The 15,456-nt window shown below is 44.2% G+C and overlaps 1 protein-coding gene across 6 annotated transcripts in view; it reads right to left on the reverse strand.

The window, feature by feature from the left end:
- Nucleotides 1–15,456, reverse strand: part of LOC119653699 — a 106,029-nt gene that overhangs the window by 77,590 nt on the left and 12,983 nt on the right. Inside the window, exon 1 of one of the 6 annotated variants that reach the window (XM_038058586.1) lies at nt 8,931–8,950. The exons of the other annotated variants lie outside the window; for them this stretch is intronic. The gene's annotated coding sequence lies outside the window, so the exon portion shown is untranslated. Of the gene's footprint in view, nt 1–8,930; nt 8,951–15,456 lie in introns of those variants that run through there. 6 annotated transcript variants of the gene reach the window in all.

Raw genomic sequence — 15,456 nt, forward strand, 5'->3', positions numbered from 1 at the left:
TCGGGAAATCAAAGAAATTTGGCGTCTCGAGCGGGTGGTTGTAGTTCCCATAATATTGTCAGCTACAGGTATTGTACCTAAATCCCTCACGGCTTCCAATGATGTCCTGGGACTAAAATCCGGCATCTGCCGAGATTGTGATAACTCGGATAATAATCGTTGGCGCAACAATCCATATTAGATCAGGGCCTTGAAGTGTGTTAAAGCACTTCATTCAAGACCGTAACGGTACATTACAGGATTACAGTACCCTGTAGAAGGCAATGTGGTCAGCATTGCGCTTTAAAGATCATATGAAAGAATAGTCGTTATTGTTGTTCCTTTTTATTCTTATATTGTTACTTCCCACGTAAAATGCCTGCTGCGTGCAGGTGCGATGCATACTAAGATGATATGAAAGGCCATAGCGACCCTCTCAACACAAATTCTGCATGTTGTTTTCCTCCTCCTACTCTCCCACCTTAGAAAGCCTTCAAACCAGGAAATTTCTTTAACCAACGGGAGAAGAGAGAAGGAAAGAAATTTGTTAGTTCAAAAAACACTCTACCATCCTGTCGCTCCGTCGGTCGAGTTCAAACTTTCTTGCAACAAAAAGAACCCGAATGCAATGAGCAGCTCGGCTCCATCTGTCAGCGTTCCGTGACATCTCTCCCACAATGTTCAGAGAGTACATAAATCCCATGCCAATTTCGACCATCATCGTGTTATCGACCACGTCCGCTACCTCATTTAGAATACATAGTCAGATGATCGTGCCTTCCCAATCTGACTGAAGACCTTCATGCCCACTTAAAAGCTGGGTAAAGAAAGAATCAGTCTTACCATGTTTTCTCTTCAACCACGAAGTTTCCATCAGTAGCATTAATCCATGTTAGGAATAGGGCCCCAACGCTTCCTAGCCGACTTAAAGCCGAAACTCATGTTGTGGATTTTCGCCGCTGCTTTGATTTTCTCGAAAAAGCTCATTCTGGAATCGAATGTCAAGCCAAGTTAGTTAACGGTTGGTCTTAACTCTGTAATTAGCGCAGTGTCTGAAATCTCTTTTTGAACAAGATGGTTTCTTCAGTTTTGTCCAGCGCAAGGCTGAAACCATAGGCAGAGAATTCATCCGCTTATCAGTTCGGCAACAAATTCCGTAAAACCATCTGTATACCGGCCTAGGCGCATCTTTCGTTAAGTCTTACCAAACTATAGTAGGACACGTTCTAGAGATCCGACACTAGGATGGATCTCCGTACTACCTCCGGTCTCCTCTGGTTCAGGAGCAGGGAGCAAGGGGTTTCTCAGATAATCTCTCAATTTCCTTATTGAATTGGCGATATCGGCGAGTCTATTCCTAATAAACTTTTCGAGTACCTTCTTGGCTATGTCAAGCATACAGGCTGAGCACTGTACAGATGGCAGTTCCGGGTATTCTTTCCTTTTGCTGATCTGCACGAGCCTCACCATCTTCCAGCGACAAGGAAAAATGTCATAAGGTGGACCGAGCAGTAAGTCAGCCACTGATAGAACATCAGTTTTTGTACCTCTGCCGGGATTTCGTCAGATCCTAGCGCCTTCTTATTTTTGATAGTAGTAACAGGATTTCCACCGAGCTCCAATTTTGTCGACTAGCTCTTGCCAGCACTGATCATTGCTTTTATTTATTGCGCTGCAAAGTCTCCCTTTAGCTAATCTGTATTCTGTCATTCTCGCCCGTTCGTTTGAACGAAGCAGCAAACCGCAGTGTCCATGATTCCTTCCACAGCTGGTCAATTCCAGTCATCCACCAATAATTGAAAAGCTTGTCATAAGTACACGCCTTCTGGGAAATAGAACAAACCCAGGTTATCGCTATTTGGTTTTTATCTGAATTTGCGAAACTATCAACTGCTTCCTCTTGACCCCTAGGGTAATCTCTTGATAGCAATTACCAGCGTTTGCCATTAAAAGATTACAACGAGAATGCTTTCTTCGCGCCGTAACACTAGCGAGGATCTGGTGATTAATTCTACGAAGCCCAACCTTGCCACCATTTTCGAGTTCCATTTCCCTCAAGAAGTGCATTCAAGTGACTAGGATGTGCTGCCCTCTTGTCGAATCCCTTTCAGGTTAATATGCCCATAGTTTAAACACCTATAACACTTGGTACGGGCTACCGGTATTTGCACCACCGATACAACCCAACCAATCCTGATTTTCCGCTGCTATGAAGTATGGATGGACAACTTCTATGACAGCGAATTTTTGGCTTCGAAAGAGGTGATTCCTGTCCGGGGGTTGGTTACCCTAGGTGTACACGCTTGATGGCATCTCGCACTTCGGCCTTTTATTAATAAATATTAAATTTCCAAAGATTACATGGGTTCTAGAAAAGAGACCAAACCCCCAAACCGCCTCAAAAGACGTGTCTTCGTCGGTTATTCCCGGATCAAATTCAATGAGGACTCCGCCACCCTTTGTTTTTAGTATAAAAAACGAAGTGCTTTGAGCTTGATATTATAGCAGATTTCGCCGAAGACTTCCGCAAAGGTCTTACCTTCCGTCTTTTTAAACAGCAGAGGTAGCGGTCTAATCCCCTTTCGTTTCCCCGCCTTTCCACTTCCTGCTCCTCCATTTGCATGCATCTTGAATTAAGATTTACGCTTTTCTATCCAGTGGTAGGTTGTTTCTTCTTGCTCTTCTCCATTCGCTTTTCGCAATTTCATCAGCCTGCTTTTCACGCTCTGTCTGACGAAGAAGGTTACAGGCAGCGTTGGCTTCACTTCTGCTGCTTACTTCTGGATAACTCTTTTGTCTTTAACTCTAGCAAGGACAGTAGATTGGGATCCTACTCGGCCTATGTTATGTCCAAAGTGATTCCCATGTTAGGTCTTCAGTATAAATGCTTTGATAGAGAACAGTGACCGATAATTAAAACTATCAATGCCTTCATTTTGTGTTTATTCGCAGTCATGGTTTCGGTTATTCTGATACTCTATAGGGTGGTTTAATTTCCAAGCCCGTATAATTTTCACTAGTGCTGATTCGCTAAATTCAAGGGCTCATTTTTGAAAGTCTATCCACTTTTTTATTGCCGTCAATACCTTTGTGTCGGTCGACTTACTTCAATGTTGTTTTCAGGGTCCTAAAATTCCGTTGGCATTTCCTTATCAATTATATTTAGTTTGATGGTCATTCCCCCTTAGCCCGTTTGTAGCCACCCGCGTATTAATTTTCAATAATCTTTTTTTGTTCACACCATCTCATGGTTAAGGTTCCGCTAGTAGTGCTCCTAATTCTTGTCACTTGGATTTTAAATAATATTTTTTTAATTTTCAACTTTGCGATTTCCATTCAAAAATACTTGTGATCTGAGGGCAATGGCTCATCAGATAACATACATACCATGGTGCGATGGTTTGAGGCAATTTTTATTCTAGAGAGATTAATTTCGTTTAAATCTCTCCACCCCCTAGCGACAAAAGTCGGTACAGTGTCCTTATTTTGTGCTCGATAATAAATTCATGGAGGTACCTGTCCCTTCTTTGCTATTATAGGCCTCGTAGCAGGTTCTCATATTCTCCCTCTTCGATGTGATTGGTATGGCGTTTGTATCATATGAAAAATAGCCGGATGCCCCTCAATAATTCAGCTCACATTCCTTCCTCAGCTTGTTTCAAGAGCTAGTTTATTCGTTTCTCTGATACCACCGCAATCCATACCTTTTCTCAAGCGGATTTTCTTAGGTCTGAGGTCATAGTTAATGTCTCTTTATCTTCTATATATCCAGCCTTTGGTGTTGTAAATCATCTGTCGTATTCAACGATCCTTCCCCACCTTTCTTGACGCCATCTGTCGGCACTATTCACGTACCTTTCAGAGGAACTCGGATTTTCATAGATGCGCGTCATCTCATCGATCAGAATATCGGCATGTCCCATATAGAAACTTTTTGCAATAGCTTCCAAGTTTCTGGCCAGTTTTTCCCTACGTATAGCTAACGAATTTCATACGAGCTACTACAGGATGCGGCAGCATAACTTCCTTTTTTAAAATGCACGCCACTCAGTTAGTTGAGGTCATAGCGGAGCGCTAGTGGTCTCGTTCAAGAGGGGATACTGTAAAGTTTTGTCCCGACACAGTTCAGTCGCCATCATGCGTTGGAATAGTGGGGAGCATGCCTTTGCCGTTGAGGTTTACTTTTCAAGCGGATGTTCGGTCATTGCAACAGCGTGCATTTCGGAATCGCTTTAATTTAGCCCCGTTGGCTCCCGTCCCAGAGCGCAAATCAATTGTTACATGGGTCACTACATTCAGGCAAACTGCAAGTGCGACAAAAGAAAGAACTGGAGTCCCTGGGCCCGTTAGATCACCTGAGAACATTGAAGCAGTGAGAGCGTGAATGTTGCGATCGCCACGGCGTTCTGCGCGCAAACACGCATCTGCCCTTGGACTATCCGATCGTTCTGTGAGAAGAATTCTTCGTGATGATCTTCATTTTCATCCCTATAAGATGGCGATAGTGAAAGAACTTTCAGAGCGTGACTTCAATTCTCGGATAAACGCGTGTGAGCTTCTTCTTGATGTCGTTCCCGAGGGTGCTATTGTTTTTTTTAGCGATGAAGACCATTTTCATTTGTGTGGGTCGGTTAACAAACAAAACACGCTACTGGGCTGACACCAACCCTCGAGAATTGCATCAAAAGCCTTTGCATTCACCCAGAGTCACAGTGTGGTGTGGAATTTCCTCAGCTGGAATTATTGGTCCGTGGTTTTTTGAGGAGAATGAGGTTACAGTAACAGTGAATTCGGACCGGTATGTAAACATGCTACAGAATTTTTTTTTCCCACGGCTAGAAAATTTGGATTTAGGGGACACTTGGTTCCAACAAGACGGTGCAACAGCACACACTTCAAGAGCATCGATGGCTGTTTTGAGGGAACACTTTCCAGAGCGCCTTATCTCAATTAGAGGCGATTTGGAATGGCCGGCACGCTCTCCCGATCTGTCCCCTTGTGATTTTTTTCTATGGGGTTTTTTGAAATCCCGTGTTTATGTGAACCGTCCAAGAACCCTACAAGATTTGAAGACCAACATCTAAGAAGAAATTGCCAACATAACACCTGCTATGCTAACAAGAGTCATGACAAACGCCAGAAATCGGTTTACGCAATGTATGGAGAATGGGGGACGTCACCTAACAGATTTGATCTTCAAAACAATGTAAATAAAAACTTTAGACATGTACCTACATTATAAAAAATAAATAAATATTTTCCGATGCATACAATAGTTTTTATTGAGTTTTGAAAAAAGGAAGTTACGCTGCCGCATCCTGTATTTAGTTAACTAAAAAAAAACCTGAACAGACGTAAGAAGGAAAAGTAATTAGCATATGTTCGTGACCATTGAATTTCAGCCTCACAAATTTGTATATAGATATTATTATTATATATATTATTCATAGATTTTTCCGAATATGTCTACAGGTTCTTCTTTCCACAGCACAGAATGAACTACTCTTTGGCATGATCCTTTTCTCTTCCACTTCTATAACAGCCGAAGCGGTTGATAGGGCTTGCATGCCCTCGCAGGGAGCTCGTACATGAAACAGTTAAAGTATCTTTGCAAAGGCATCCACGCACGAGCCATCCAATACAATACGAGTCTTCTATGTCTAGGAACTTGTTGGTCCTCTGGTTGGTCCAGTTTTTTGTATCGGCATAGATTAGAAAATAGGAGTATAGGGGCCAAATTGCCTGTCAAGGAAAGCTATTGTCACGAAATTTGGTGGTAATAAACGGTCTTGAAAGTCTTTACATACGCTTAGTGACTCAATTCCTTGGGTTGTGGTGTACGTTTTTTCCTCACAATATAGCCATGTGGGGTGTCAAATGAAAGGGCTCACTTAGTACTAATCTAATATCGTTTCAAACTGAAGAAGATCTTTAAATAATCAACCTATCTGGCCGAAAAATTTATAAAAATATAATATATATGTGCCTATATAAAATCTTGACCTCAAGATATATCCAATTCCATTCAATTATATTTTACGGAGAACCTTCTTTAAATTCAACCTAGAAATAACAAATTTTGGATCCGATTTGGGGTTCAAGTATAATCTCCACTAATATTTTTGCGATTACAATTAGGAAGGAAATGACACTACAACTATTAGGTGCAAAACAGTGTCCCTCTAAATTTACTGGCAGAAACCTGAATTTCTGGCATTTCGAAATGAACAAATGTGATTGACTGCGTAGATATTCTAGGCTGCTGAAAGTAATAATGTGCGAAAAGTCTCCAGTTTCTAAGCCAAAGCCTTCCTTGGTACTAAACACTGTAATATTCTAATCGTTCTCAGACTAAATGAAAATTTCACGCGCGGGAATAATGCGAGTAAAATTTTCAATCCCATCAAAAATACGTATAATAGGCAGGCAGACAGCCAGATAGGCAGACGGACAGACACTATTTTCACGTCTGAATATCAATCTGGCAAATGCTGGTGGCGTTAGTACTTTCCGGAGATGGGCCATGGGTTCAGTAATAGACCTTGCGCTTGTTAGCGACACATTATCGAATGATCTCCAATAGCAGGTGAGGGGGGAATATACGCACAGTGACCGTCAGGCTATCATCTTCCAGAAGGAGCGTAGGACACGAGCAAAACGTATCAAGGAAACTGCAGTAGCGGGTTGGAAATCCAAGATACTTGACAAGGAAATGTTCGAGGAAATGCCAATGGGAAACGCAAAAAAAAGTGAGGCAGGTTGTTGAAATGATACAAAAAGCCACGCCGCACTGTACTCAAGAAGCAATGTCTAACTTCTGGTGGAATGCCTTGATGAACTTCGCAAAGTTTGTCTTAAAGCCAGGAGACACAGTCAACGTAGCAGACACCGGTCTGAGTCTGAAGAATTGCACAGCCAATATAAAAAGGCGAGGTAAGAACTTCAAGCAGCCATTTCTAGGTTATGCAAGGAAGCGGACTTCGACCCATGGAGAGATGCATACAAGGCAGTCATAGCATCAATCAAGGGTAAAAGCTCGCTACCGATCACCAACAGTTTCAAAACCTGCCCACTGTCCTGATAGATTCCGATGAAATTCCCGAGGTAACCACTGAAGAAGCCTTGGAAGTCGTAAAGAAAATTGTGGAAAATGAAACCCCAGGCTTAGATGGGATTCCAAATAAAGCTCTGGTAGTGGCCGTTAAAACAGTTCCAAGATGGTTCACTGAAAAATTTACGACGTACCTCAAAGAAGAGATTTTTCCGGAAAAGTGGAAAAAACAGAAGCTTGCTCTAATCTCGAAGCAAAATGAACCTTTGGGTTATCCTTCGTCTTATAGGCCTATATGCCTATTAAACGGCGTCGGGAAACTTTTCGAACGAGTCATCTACAATAGACTTATACCGTTTGCAGAAAAGGAGGGTGGTCTCTCAGGCAGTCAGTTCAGATTCCGAAAGACAAAATCTACTGTCAATGCGGTCAGTGCGGTGACAAAAATTGCTGAGGAAGCAGTAGAGGCCAATAAATCTTGTGCGATAGTTACTCCCGACGTGCGGGATTCCACAAGGATTAGTTTTCGGTCCTCTCCTGTGGATAACTATGTATGATGGAATTTTAAATTTGCAACTAGGAGTTGTGGTTGATCAAAGGCGGAAATTCAAGCCTCATCTTGAGAATTTAGCAACCAAAGCTTCCGGGGTTGCTACATTGTTGGCAAAAATATTACCAAATGTAGGTGGTCATAGGCAAAGCCGTCGACTCCTTACCTCGAGACTTGTCAGCTCCATCTTGTTTTATGCAACTCCAGTCTGGGCATCGGCACTAAAGCTACAAGCAAATAGTAAGAAGATCGCAGCCGTTGTGCGCTTACCGTACAATATCAGACGAGCAGCATGTATGATAGCAAGCATAGTCCCCATCGATATCTTGACAAACGAGGGTCGACGCTTCTAGGACCGATCGTATGCAATCAGCGAGTCATGTACCTATCGTCCAAAATTAGCACGAAGTGAAGTTTTTTGGAGTGTCAAAAAAGATTGGGATAATTTAACTAAAGGACACTGGACTCATAGGGTTATTCCAGACTACTCAAAATGGATCACACAGACACGGAGGATACCGTGCATACCTTTATCGTTTCGGGCATGGCGACTCTCCATATTGCCCGACATGCGAGACGATTCCGGAGGATACGGAGCATGTTGTTTTTAACTGCCCAATGTTCGCCGCACACATCGGGACACGGGTGTCACCCGAGAATATCGCGGATGAAATGTCAGCCTCTTAAAAAACTTGAAGAACGGTGGAAAAATTAATTAAGGCGATCTACAATCTGCTGAGGAAGGAGCAACTTCGGATGAAAGTGGGGGGGGGGGGGGGAGGGATCTCGTTCTTATGATACAAATTTTAAAATAAAGCGTGATTCAAATTACTTTTTCATATAAAACGCCAGCACGACAAAACCTTTGCGTTTTCTGGCGAACCTTTTGGCATTAGTTCTTATCCTAGAATGAATATTCAAGCACTAAACACATCTAGTGAAATATTTCAAGAGATTCATATTATTAGCCACCAAATAAACTGGCGAATAATGGCGAAATCTACTCCCAAATTATCTGAAAACCCAGGACTTCACTCACAAAATCGACTACAAGGTGGTATAACCCCTTAAGTAAATTTTAACACTACAATGAGAAATAGCTGGGAAACATATCACTTTTTGGATGCATCCTTGCATTAGATAATCACTTAGAGAGTGAAATCATTTTGGAGTAAATTTACTTGCAGAACTCAAGTAGGACTTTTTGCTCGAGTATATTCTGAATCAAATAAAGCCAAACTTACACCACAATTCGTTATCACATACATATGTATGGCTTAATATAACAAACGAAAACAATAAATTTGTACTTCCACTTGCACATAAAGAAATTCACAAAATCTCCATTACCTCAATGGGTAAATCGCCACAAATTTGCTTTTCTGAAAGTATCTGCATCTACTCTATTTCAAACACTACCTGCGGGCTATTCTGTTTATAAGCTTACGAACCACTTCTGCTAGTATAAACCCTAAATAAAGAATGAATAACTCACTCAAGCGACTCCTAACCCAATTCACTTTAAGTTATCAAAACTTAGGTCACTACTGAAGAAAATGCGCCTACGACATTTCATGCTAAAGAAAAGCGTTTCCGTTGCCTTGCTGGGGCACGAAAATGGCCAAGTTTATGAAAGGAAGAATATGTAGAAGTTTTATCAATAGTGGCCTGAAAAAGTTCAAGCTGTTCACGTGTACGACAAAAAATAATGTCGCTCGATAGGCACTGGGCCCCAGTTTTACGACCAATGTTCACACCAATTTTAGATAAAAACCTTTTAACGTTGCCTCCTGAGGTTGTTTCCCAACTATTCATTGTTTCGTTGATACATATTTTACTTTTGTACGTGCATACATACAGTTGTCTACATATGATCCCACTAGCATTTGCATGTAGGTCAAAAATTGAATACTACTTTATATTCGGGTGTACTCTGTTCTATGGATTATAGTACGGTTCCATGACAATTTCTAGTATTTCACTTGAATTTATCTTAAAATGTGCAGATATACTGAATGCGTATATAGGAAGATGACCTCTAACCATCAATAAACAAATAGGAAACCGGAAGCTCAGCGCTTTAGGTGTGTAAAAAATGCTTTGTCTATTTCATATGTGAAATCTCTTCATCGACTTTAAAGCCACCTATGATAGTATAGTCAGGGTAAAACTGTACATGGCCAAGAGAGAATTCGGTATCCCGATGAAATTGGTAAGACTGACTAGGCTGACCCTGACCAATAAGCGAGGCCTTTTATCTAGCATCAGGATCACTCTCAAGACCATTGGACATCAACAACGGTCTATGACAAGGGGATGCCCTATCATGCATCCTCTTTAACCTGGTCCCTAACCTGGTGATCCGTGATGCTGAGGTAAATGCAAGAGGTACGATCCTCTCTAAGTCCACCCAACTACTGGCCTATGCTGACGATATCGACATTATAGGAGGAACCACCCGAGACGTACAAACTGCCTTCATCCAGATCGAGCAGGCGGCGCGAGATCTTGGGCTGCCCATCAATGAAGGCGAAACAAAACATATGGTAGCAATATCAGCACCGAAAACCAACCAGCCAACAATATCAAACCGCACTGGTCAAACGGGAAGAAGAATAAAGATAGGAGTCTACATTTGGATAATTTCTCCTATTTAGGGTCGAAAACCAAAAACGATAACAGCTACAACCATGGAATCCGCGCACGGTTGTTGGCAGCTAATAGAGCCTATTTCAGCTTACAAAATCTGTTCCGTTCGAAACGTCTCACCATAGGGTCAAAGCTCTTACTGTACAAGACAATGATCTTGCCAATCCTCATGTATTCCTCGGAAACTTGAGTTCTCAGCAAGAAAAATTGTGAACTCTTGGCCGCGTTTGAGAGAAGAATCCTCCAAAGAATTTTTGGCCCCCTACATGAGGATGAACGATTCCGTAGCCTACATAACAACGAAATCAATGAGCGATACCACGACCGTCAGGTTGTGGATAAAATCCGGCTCAATAGGTTGCGGCGGGTGGATCACTTAATCCGTATGGATGAGGATGATCCAGCCTGGAAAGTCTGTAAGGGCAATATCTATGGTAGGAAAAGAAGACGAGGCAGACCCTGCCTGAGATGGAGCGATGGCGTGGGTCAGGACGCCAGACAGCTTTTAGCGATATCGAATTGGTGGACCTCGGCGCAAAACCAGGATGTCTGGAGTTCCTTATTAAGGCAGAACTAGACCGAATACCGGTTATTGCGCCGTTGATGATGATGATATGTGAAATGAATACAAATTGAAAATAGCCAAAAACTTCGTCAGTCTCATTTACATCGTTTATGAGGTTAAACCACCTTTGTCCTTGTTATGGACACTGTCACACGGGGCAACCAACGACCAGCGCCTTGAACACTGCTTTATACAGGTGATGTTTTTCTAACGTCTAATAGCAAAAATCACCTCGAGCAACTTGTCCAAAATGATCGGCTCATGCAAAATGGTCTCAGATTGAACCTCAATAAAACTGCATTTTTGACGACCGATCCCCATGAAACAGGGACAATCACTGTCAATGGTAGTGACCTGCCCAGACTTGGCAATTTAAATATCTCGGATCAATGCTATCAGGCAATGGAGAACTGCGTTATGGAATTGCTTCACGCATTAACGCAACCTGGTTGCACAACTGGTGTTCTTTGCGGTCGACGTATCCACGAACGTCTCAAATCTAAAATTTATCACAGTTTCGTCGGCTCTGTGGCCCTCTATGGTTCTGAGGGTTAGTCGACTATAAAAGGCAATAAACGCCGTCTTGCGGTAATATAGACGAAGATATTGTGTTGGACCAGTGGTGTGACACACTTGGATCACATCCGAAATGAAGATATCCACGATCGATATGGGGTGATTGTGGAAAAATTGTGGGAGAGGCATCTTTGATGGTACGGTCACGCACTTCGAAGAAGAGTCTGAACATCGAAATCTTTGGTAAGCGACCAAAAGACTGGTTGAAACGCTAGATGGGCATTTGAAAGCCTCGCGATTGTCATGCCTTTGGCCAATCAAAATGGCGATACCGATCACGACAAGCTGACCCCGCTTGTGAACGCCTTTGCCTTAGTAAAATGGTGAAACCGACCACCACGAGCCGACCCCGCTTGTAAACGGGATAAAGGTTAAAGAAAAAGAAAATGCGGTTAAGCCATTCTTCACCTTCAAGAGAATCTATTCTTCTTTTACTTTGAAGATTCCTTCGGCTTTTAAAAATAATATTACAAAATGTTTTGAACGATAAAAATTTCTCAATTCCAGAATTTTCGTTACTGCAGCAATCCAGCTACCTCCGCAAGCAGCGAACTGCAGGATAGACTGGAAGCCTGCCCATCTCTTTCTGGGATTGATATGTACCTCTCGAGGGTCAAGCTTCCAGTCTTTTTTTTTTTTTTTTTTGTTGAGGAGGTGGAAATCTTCAATAAGACACTGGTCTGGACACACCAGCGTGTGGGATTTTTACCCACTAAAACCACCCCCGACTCCCTCCCTGCCCCGCGGAACCACCATAAGGTATTACATCACGGGGCGGAGTCAGCTCACTCTAGCTTTGTCACCTTTCTTCTATACGCGGCGCACGTGACCGCGCTTTTCTCCTTTCCTCTGTCTTTCGCAATTTATTTTGAATAGATGCGATCATGGAGTTGACCGCATCCCAATTCTCTTGATGTGCTAGCATTTTCGGTACCAGATTTTCTGGTACCAGCACCTCTCCTAGAGTCTCCTCTAGATTCCTCCTTTCTTCCACAAATCTCGGACAGTGGAAGAATACATGCTCTGGGTCCTCTGGGACTCCATTGCAATTTGGACAATCGGGTGAGGTCTCCAATTTAAACCTGTGAAGGTATTGGAGATATCCTCCGTGTCCCGTGAGAAACTGGGTGAGATTATAATTAGTCTCACCGTGTCGTCTCTCCAACCACTCCTTGATGGCAGGAATGAGCCTGTGCGTCCACCGGCCCTTTCCCGAGCATTCCCACCGCTCTTGCCATCTATTTATGGATCTCTCCCTCTCAGCCTTCTTCGTCCGCGATGAGGAAGAGGTTGGCTTTGCATTGTATATATTCGCCATCTCATCTGCCAAGATGTCAATGGGCATCATTCCAGAGATGACGAATGCTGCATCATCTGAGACAGTCCTGAAGGCAGAGCATACCCTCAGGGCTGTCCTCCTGTAGACTGAACTCAGTTTGGTAGCATTCCCTGACATCCATAACGCCTCCCTCCAAACTGGGGTCGCATAGAGCATGATCGAGGTCACCACCCTGGCTATAAGCAACCTAGAGGTATGCCGTGGCCCTCCCACGTTCGGCATCATCCTCGCCAGGGCCATACTAGCAGTGGATGATTTATCACAAACATACTGTAAGTGTTGCTTATAGCTGAGCTTCCTGTCTATCACCACCCCCAGGTATTTGATGGTCGGCTTGGAAGTGATGATATGATTCCCGATTCTAACACAGGCGTAATTTCTCTTCCGGCGCTTCGTGATGAGGACCGCTTCTGTTTTTTCCTCCGCAAGCGTCAAACCAGAGCTTTCCAACCAGCATTTGACAGCACTGATTGCCTCGCTTGAGTATAACTCAGCATCTTCAAGATGCTTTGCGACAACAACCAGCGCTATGTCGTCAGCGTAACCCACCACTGTGGCTTCCTCCGGAAGGGGAAGATTAAGTACATCGTTGTACATGATGTTCCACAATAGTGGGCCCAATACGGAGCCCTGTGGGATACCGGCGGAAACAACGTACTCCTGCGGTCCGTCATCAGTGTCATACCATAGCCTCCTTTCAGTTAAGTAACTATCGACGATAGCAGCGAGATAGGCGGGAATACCAATCTTCGCTAGGGATTTGCGTATTAGATTCCAATTGGCCGAATTGAATGCATTTTTCACGTCCAGGGTTACTACCACGCAATATTTGCTGGTACTACCCTTTCCGTGAATTGCATCTTCGGCCAAGCCAGTAACCAATTTGATGGCATCAATGGTTGATCTGGCTTTTCGGAACCCATACTGCCGATCTGAAAGGCCGCCTTGGCTCTCAACAACCGGGAATAATCTATTATAGATTACCCGCTCTAACATTTTCCCCACCGTGTCCAAAAGACATATGGGTCGGTATGACGATGGTTCACCTGGAGGTTTACCAGGCTTAGGCAGAAGTACCAACTTCTGTCGCTTCCAAGCCGCCGGAAATATTCCTTCGGACATGCACGCTTCAAACAGCTCAGCGAACATGTCCGGCCTGGATTTCACGGCAAGCTTAAGGGCATTATTCGGCACTCCGTCCAGGCCCGGCGCTTTATTGTCTCCTATTCTGCTGCAGATCTCCATCAGCTCGTCTCTGGTGACTGGCGGAATTGCCGTCACATTCAGAGGTGGTTGGAATATGTCGGTGCTCTCCTCTTGCTGGGGGAATAACCCCTGGATGATTTTCAGCAAGAGGGTGGGACACGTGATCTGCGGAGAGGAGCGGCCTCTGAATCGTCCCATCACTATTCTGTAAGCACTCCCCCACGGGTTGATGTCCGCTTCTGAGCAGAGCTCCTTAAAGCATTTTGTCTTGCTTCGCTGGATGGCGAGCTTGAGGGTTTTGCGGGCTGCCTTATAGACGCACTCTTTCTGCCCCTGATCGACTCTACCTACCGCCCTCTGAGCCGCTCTTCTGGCTCGGTGGCAGGCTGATCGAAGACCGGTCAGTTCATCATTCCACCAGTAGTTTGGTCTTCTACTGGGAAATGAGCACCTCCTAGGCATAGACGCGTCACATGCTTTGGCGATGCATTGAGCCAGATGGACGGCTCTTTCCGTAGAGGCGCCCGCTATATCAGGTTGATCTAACCACACCTCTAAGAAGCTCTGCTCATCCAAAGATTTTGCAGACCAGCCTGAAACCTTTTTCGGTTTCGGGCATGATAGCTCTTTGCCCTGTGGCTCGACACATGTCTCAAAGAAGATTGCCTGGTGATCGCTGTGGGTGTAGCGTTCGCTGACGCACCAGGACATACCACGCGCCAGCGCAGGGCTGATAAAGGTCAGGTCCACAACCGACCCTGACCCCCCTTTCTGAAAGGTGTTTACGGCACCTTCGTTAGCCAAAACCATGTCCAGCTGCGCAAAAGCCTCTAATAGACTGCGCCCCTTAGCATTTGATTCTCTGCTACCCCACTCTAGGGCCCAAGCATTGAAATCACCAGCAATCACCTTTGGACTTCGTCCCCTTGCGTCGAGAACAAGATTATCAAGCATTTGCTCGAATTCAGGCAGTGTCAAACTTGGTGGGGCGTAGCAGCTGTATACATATACACCACTTATTTTCGCCCACACAAAGCCACTGGCTGCCTGACTTGCAGTACATTGTATGGCTTGTCGACCACAAGCCCATATCGCCGCTCCACCAGTCGAATCTGTGACCCATACGCCACCGTGGCGGTTTCTGTACGGTTCACTTATGATGGCAACCTCCATCTTAGATTCGAACGTGGTCTGCTCAAGTAAATCCTGAGCGACCCTGCAATGATTGAGGTTTATTTGAATAAACCTCATTTTCTCATTGCAGTGAGCGCCTTCCTAAATTCCGGACATTTGGCACTTCCGGCAATGTGCCGGTTATCCTGTCCCTCTTTGGCTACGCACAATAGGCATTTGGGGTCCCTATTGCACTCTCTGGCAATATGGCCTTTCTCCCCACACCTTCTGCATCGATCGGACCGATCAATGTTGCTGGTGCATGCCTTCGCGGAGTGCCCAAACATGAGGCATTTAAAGCACCTCTTTAGTGAAGTTTGCTCCCTTAAACGGCAAACAACCCATCCAATCCGAACCCTTCCGGCAGC

This window comes from Hermetia illucens, chromosome 1 (assembly GCF_905115235.1).
Source record: "Hermetia illucens chromosome 1, iHerIll2.2.curated.20191125, whole genome shotgun sequence".
NCBI classification, from domain to species: domain Eukaryota; kingdom Metazoa; phylum Arthropoda; class Insecta; order Diptera; family Stratiomyidae; genus Hermetia; species Hermetia illucens.